The 7644-nt window shown below is 39.2% G+C and overlaps 1 pseudogene; it reads left to right on the forward strand.

The window, feature by feature from the left end:
* The first annotated feature begins 3453 nt into the window (after positions 1-3453).
* LOC132141385 (4-galactosyl-N-acetylglucosaminide 3-alpha-L-fucosyltransferase 9-like) lies at positions 3454-6255 on the forward strand (annotated as a pseudogene).
* The last annotated feature ends 1389 nt before the right edge of the window (positions 6256-7644 follow it).

Consider the following 7644-nt stretch of genomic DNA (forward strand, 5'->3'; position numbering starts at 1 on the left):
CCCAGCCGAACACAATTCTATAATTATAATACAAGTGACTGCTGTGATATTGAGACCATTTTACCAGTAGCACAGAGACCTTTAAAATGACACCAAACATGAAAAGTTTACGAGCATGAATTCTGAAGATATAGTAAAGGTTTTATGTGACTTTTAGAGTTTTTGGGATTTCTCTGTCAACTTTTAGTGACCTGGATCTGGATCATGTACCCAGGTGAAGGGACCAACAAGCAAATGGTCTTTCTTCCAGGTCCTCCTATCTGATAAGAGTTCCTGAGTGTTTGGCTTCATGAGGAGATCGAAGCCCATTGATTTGTGGCATGGCATTTGCATTGCGATAGTTCCTGAGTGTTTGGCTTCATGAGGAGTTATTTTCATAAGGAAATAATTTCACTCCTTGCAACACTTTGTTCAGTCACTGTGTTGTCCTTCCTCTTTCTTATCAGATTCTTGTGTACTTCTTGAATACTTAAGTAAGCATCATTATTAAATTATGAAAAGGTTCATCATTATGAAAAGGAAAGGTGGCACAAACAATGGGAGGAAGAGAGGAAAGCACAATGGTACAGAGTTCAAAGGAAAGTGGGAGAGATGAGATGTGCAGGAATAAGCAGAAGAGATGAGATAATAATATCAAGGTAAAGATTTGGACACATAAGATTAAACCGTACGCTTTATAAAATGGGTAAACGTTACAGGAAGATGTGAATAGCCACTGTGGACAGGAAGAAACATGTTATATGTCAGAAATACAATGCAAAATGATTCTGACAAAAAATCTAGCAAAGATAAAAAAGCTTTTTAATATAGTTGATATTCTCGATTTAAAATAATTCAGGAAATGATTTTTACAGTTTTCTAGTTCAGTATCTTAAAATGTCTCATTTATGGGAATATAAAATGGGGGGGGGGGGTAATATTACTTATGACTTCAGCATATTTCTATGAGTAAAACATACAGTTTTTTTTTGTACCTATTATTATTATTATTACTGCAGTTTGATTTAAGGCTTACACGAGTGTGCTTTGTCTTAACTTTTTAAACCTAGCATATGACTATTTGTATGGTCTCCTCAGAACCTTTTTTATATATACTTATACACTTATATACTTAATATACTTACACAATTTAGGTGGTAAATTGAAACTGAACCCCCAATCGCTTTGTTAAGCAGGTTACAGGTTTTTACAGTCTGAACATAATGCTCAGCTTCTCCATTGCTTTGAGAAAATCTCGGGCTGCTGGTGATGTGACTAAAGGCATAGTCCACTGCAAAGCATGCAAACATCTGGCTGGAAAATTGATGCCCATTATGCAAGAAAATGATCTTGGAAATGCCATCCATGAAAAAATAGACTTTAAGTGCATTATTACATCATCAGATCTTGAATGTGTTCATTCTCCACAAATGTTGGAAAAACAGTTTTTTATAGGTCATGTGTCCCATTATTTACGACAGGCTAGAGACGCCCCGATAAGAGAATTCTCATGATGAGCTTTTGCAAACTGAATCGTCCAAACTACGCTGGCGACATCTGCTGGACTAAACAATGTAAATGCTACGACAACACAACCCAAACATGTACAGTACAGTAACATATATTATAAACCAATCGCAAATGTTTTCGTTAAAGTATAGTAATCTCTTAAAAGTATTCTGCAAATCAATAGGTCTAACATTAAATATGAAGTGTATTTGTGTTTTATTATTGTGTTTCTTTCATTCCTGATACTGGTTAATTTCTTTTAGAGATGAACTAATGATCAGTGCCATCTTTATGACTACTTTTGTGTTAATGCTCCGTATTAAATAGTGCATAATCAATGTTTACTTCGAATATAGAGTTTGTATATACAGTAGAATTAATATAATAAAAATAATTAAACTGTTTCCATTGTTTACAAAAACATTTTTTTCTTTCTCTGCAGGTCATAACAAAACAATACTTCATCCAAAGTATTTGCTTCTTATATTCTCTGTTGGACTGAACATATTTTTAATATATGAATTCTTACTCCTCCAATGTAATGAATCACCAAAAGTCAGAACAACAGTCTACACTGTAAAAAATAATTCTGAGGCTTAGTAAATATTACAGAAATTTTTAACTTTATTAACTTAAAAAAATCTCTGAATATCGTGTACTTGATTGTTTGAGTTAAACATACCAAAATAATTGAGTAAAAATCCAACAGTTCATTTTATCTAAAATTTACAGATATAATTAAGTTGTTTTCAATAAAATGACTTAGTATTTGACTAACCAATTATTTCTTTATAATATACTTAATATATTTGTGAAATTTCTATCAAAATATTTGAGAATGTTGAATTAAACTGATCTGTTTCAAGAAACAAAAATATTACTTAATTCAAATCAATGTTATTAATATATTTAACACACTCTTAAAATTTGAGTAAGTTTACTCAATTAAAACAATGCACCCCTCCCCCACCCTCTGACGTGACGACAACTCGACGGTTGGTTGAGTCAGTGAGCACGGGCAGTTTGAACTCTCCAGTCTCCAGACAACAGCTCTCTTCTCAGCGTTGCAGATTTGGTGCATTTCCTCTGTGAAATTCAGGTTTGTGTATGTTTTATTTTATCTATAAAATCTTTACTGTGCTTTAAATCATATTTAATGCAAAACAACATACAGAGGCGTAATTCGACACCTAAACGAGAGTCGCGCCTGTCTTTTTGCATGATTGAACAGCTTTGCATAAACACATGACTTCATTCCTAATGATAATAAATATAATTATTATCATTTGGATGATAAAATGTCCTCAGAACTGTCACTGTTTGTTTATTGGCAGGTTATGTCAGTCACTCGCAGTATCTATCGGCTGTGATTGAAACGCAGGATGGCGGTATGAAGTTCAAAGTTCACCCGCGGAGGCGAGTCCGTCTCCGGCACGAGGACCAGCGCTGATCCGGTGGATATTGGGTTGATTTGATTACACTTGAATTAGGCTACCTGAATTTTTAAATATTTAATTTTTACTTATAAAATGTTTGTTAAATGAGTTTAAATGTAGGCAATATTGTATACAGTGTAAAATGTGCTGTATTGCTGTACTCATTGACAATAAAGGCCAATGTCATGTATACTGGTGGTTGTGTGGAGTAAGTTACTATTTTAAAAAGGTTTAGAGAAAATAAAAAGTTGATATTACTCATTAATAAAAACAGTTAATATTACTCATAAATATTGTTTTTAAATGTTTAAATGTTCAATTATTTCTACTCAATTTTATTTGTTAATGTACCAGATGCAGTTACTCAGATTTACTTAATTTTTTTACTTGCATTTACTCAATTCATACAGTATATTTCATTGATTTCACAGCTTTAAAATTTACTCAATTTTTTTGAGTGTAAAAATGTTTCACCAATAAAATTGAGTAAATAATAGTTAAACTTTTTACAGTGTAGTTCTTTAACTAGATGGCGGCGTGTCCACATGCACAGCTTCTGTCGCTCCCGACAGAAGACAGTGTTTTTAGTCTTGTGAGTCGCAGTGTTTTTGTACGTCTTCATTGCATCTACTTGTCTTTAATCCACATTTTTAGAGTTTAACTCTGCACATGCCGAAGAGCTGTGGGACCTCGGTCTGCTCCGGAGGCCTACACCATCACCGACCCCCACTACTGCATCTCGCCCACAGCGGAGGCGCCACAAGCGGCATGAGAAGAAGCAGAAGAGGGGTCAGCGCGGAAGTATCCGGGCTAGGCTAACGGCTAACCCACACAAGCCAGCTATCCCCACCATCATACTGGCTAACATACGCTCTTTGGACAATAAACTGGACTACATTCGACTACCACGTTCAACTCAGAGACATACAATAATACCACTGACCTCCAAGAGTACTCAGAGACTGTCACTGCCTACATCAACAAATGTATTTATGATGTAACAGTCACAAAAACCATCACTGTCCGGGCCAACCAGAAGCCGTGGATGACAGGGGAGGTCTACAGCCTTCAGAGCTGGAGATGAGGTGGGCCTGAGAACAGCCAGAGCCAACCTGTCCTGCAACATCAGAGAGGCTAAAAGACAGTACTCCAGAAGGATAGCCCATCAATTCAGTGACAACAGAGACACTTGAAGCCTGTGGCAGGGGATACAGGCCATTATGGACTACAAGCCATAATGTGACAGCAACATCTCTCTGCTGGAAGAGGAGGTTTGCATACCGGTTCAACTGCCATCATCACTGCCATCCACTCAGCACTCACACATCTGGACAAAAAGGACTCATGTGCCAGAATGCTGTTCATAGACTTCAGTTCAGCATTCAACACAATCATCCCTCAACAGTTCATTTACAAACTAATCCAGCTGGGGCTCAACACTTTGCTGTGCAACTGGCTGTTGGACTTTCTGACTGGAAGATCTCATGCAGTACGGGTCGGCAGCAACACATCCAGCACTAACACACTGAACACTGGGGCCCCCCAAGGATGTGTGCTGAGCCCTTTCCTCTTCACTCTGCTGACCCACGACTGCACACCGTCACACAACTCCAACCTTTTTATTAAGTTTGCGGATGACACAACTTTGGTGGGTCTCATTAGCAACAAAGATGAGACAAACTACAGGAGCGAGGTGAGCCGCCTGGCCGGATGGTGCAGTGACAACAATCTCTCTGAACGTGGAGAAGACGAAGGAGATTGTTGTTGACTTCAGGAGAGCGCACACTCAGCATGATCCTCTCAACATCAACGGTGCGAATGTAGAAAGAGTGAGCAGCACCAAATTCCTGGGTGTGCACATCACAGAGGACCTCTCCTGGACTAAAAACACAGCAGCACTGGCCAAGAAATCACAACAGTGTCTCTACTTCCTCCGCAAACTAAGAAGAGCCAGAGCCCTGCCCCCCATCATGTACACCTTCTACAGAGGCACCATCGAGAGCATTCTGTCGACCTGCATCACTGTGTGGTATGGTGCCTGCAACGCATCCTGCCAGAAGATTCTGCAACGCAGAGATGGGGGAAGTGATCCCACTCACCCATCACACAGCTTCTTCAGTCTGCTGCCATCAGGGAGACTGCAGAGTCTCTGGAACTGACGTCATTCTACCACCTCATCAGTCAGTTTAAATAAAATAACTGCTCTTGAGCCCTTTGTCACTTTAATCAGACTTAATAAGCTTTTTTGCACTAAAAATCTTTTTATCTGCACTGTTTGTTCACTTCACTGGTTTGCACTCTATCTGCCATGAGCCTTGACTTTATGTTTATTTTTATTATATGCTTTTTAACATGCCCTTATTTTATAGTTTTATCTTATATTTTATATTTGATCTAGATTTTTAGGCTGTACAGTTAGTGTTATCTGTATGCACCAAGGGTCTGAGAGTAACACAATTTTGATTCTGTATGTACTGAAGAATTGACAATAAAGCAGACTTGACTTGAGAACTTTTACAGTATCCACAGACAAGCCCCTGGAAAACAGCACTATCCTGCTTATATGTTTTTGACCATTTTGGAAAAACAAATTGACCTACATTCCTGCAGTTCCAATTTTAATATCGATGGTTGTTATTTAACTGTGGACAGTGAGCTTTAGAGCAATGCTCACGGTGAGCTGATAAATCAGAGACATTAAAAGCGACCCGTAAGATTTACCCACAAAGCCACGACCTTTCTTCCAGAAATAGATAAGGATGCACTTTGAGTCCCCACAAAACACAAGACGACTCGGCGGTCTGGAGAACCTACTTGATGTGACACTGAATTACAGACGGGATGCTGATTTTGTGCTTTGTGAACGAATTATGATTAAAACTAAAGATACTGAGGATAAGATATTTCCACAAGTTCTGGACAAAAAGGACAAGCAACTGGAATAAGAAGCATGAAAGGGTAATATACTATAATGAGCTAAAAAACAAAAACATCTTAATGTATGCCTTTGGGCCTCATTTTGGAAAAGCAGTAAGTGATGCTCAATACAAGGAAATATCAACTAGATGCACATTCTGTCTGTTATTTGAGAACACATACGCTTATGACTACATGACAGAAAAGCTGTTAAATAAAAGTTACAAAAGTCACGCTCAGATCAGTGCCAGTGGCTCTGGGGGCTCCATGATATATATACAAAAGTTTTTGTCCATAAGATGCTTTCATCCACGTGAAGGATTTCTCCAGCCCTCAGAAACTGGCTGACATCTACACACACAGGCTGTGTCTGAAAGCTGAAGAATGCTACCTTTGGAGTTACATTCTAAGGTAGGAAGGCACAAGGCTCATCCAAATCCAATGTTCCACTTCCTGTCTCCTGAGATGCCCTCTTCCGATAGATTTTTTGAAGACAGCAAAGATGTATCCCACAATACCATGTATTTATTTCCATCACAGCCGAGCTAAAAAGAAATAAAAATACAAGAAGGAGAAAGGGGCTGGATTCAGTTGCGGGTTACACTGAGCTTTATTGAAAGCAGATAAGACAAGGCAGATGAGTATCGTTCCACAGTTTAGCTCGTTCGACAGCTGAATACCAGAGACATGAGAGCTGGAATCTTCTTGGAGTACTGCATTCGTGAGAACAAAGGCAGAGCAAAACAGCAAAAGACACTGGAGCCTAAAGACAAGACAAGGTGAGTACACACGAGTTATTGGCAAGAGTTAAAACAGTCTGGCAACAGACAGAGAAACACAGGAAATTATAAAGGGAAAAAATTTGAAGAACATTGAGAACAGGTGGCAAACAATTAAGGTTAACAACGGAGAAACAAGGAGGGCGGGGAAAACTCAAAATCAAACAGGCAGACGCAGTCAGACCATCCAAACATTCACAACCCGAAAAAGCAGGTGATTAGCCCCAAACCCTGACAGTACCCCCCCTCCCAGGAGCGTCACCCGATGCTCCAGGAAGGAGCCTACCTTGATAGATTTTGTCAAGACAAACCGAAACAATCTTTAAAGACAGGATAAAACAGACAAGATAGCCCCTTCAGATGGCTGACAACTAGCAGGAGCATCCTCCGAGGGACTCGTCAGAAGCAGCAGACAGCTGGTCTGGTATGATCTCGTGGTCGCAACCTCTAGCAGGAACAACCTCCGCGGGCTTGACAAGGCAAACAGGAACACATCTCCACGGCCATGACCCAACTGGCAAAGATGACCTCAGGACATAACCGAACTGACAGGTACATTTTACATGACCATAACTTGACAGGCAGGAACACCATCTAAGGCCATGACCCAGCTGGGAGGAATGACCTCTGTATGTCTGACAGGACAGGCAGGAACACTTTACATGGCCCAGATGTGACTGGCAGCAACAACACTTGAGGACTTGACAAGACAGGAACAATCTCTATGGCCAAACAAACAAAGTAGGTAGGGGCAACCTCTGAAGGTGTAATCTCTGGACACTTGATAACATCTGTGGTCATGACAGAAAGTTTGGTGGTCAGTTTGTGTGTAAATATATGTTTTTCTTGTGAGAAATTGGTATTGTAGTTATTAAATTTACTGGTAAATCAATATAACTGTTTTTTTGTGGCTTCTTTGGTGCCGTATCAGCCATTTCATTTCCTTTGATATCAATATGTGCCGGTAGGCAACCCCCAAAAATACTATGGTCATATAACCATTATTTAAATTATGTATAGTGTTA

Source organism: Carassius carassius, chromosome 1, assembly GCF_963082965.1.
Source record: "Carassius carassius chromosome 1, fCarCar2.1, whole genome shotgun sequence".
Classification (NCBI taxonomy): domain Eukaryota; kingdom Metazoa; phylum Chordata; class Actinopteri; order Cypriniformes; family Cyprinidae; genus Carassius; species Carassius carassius.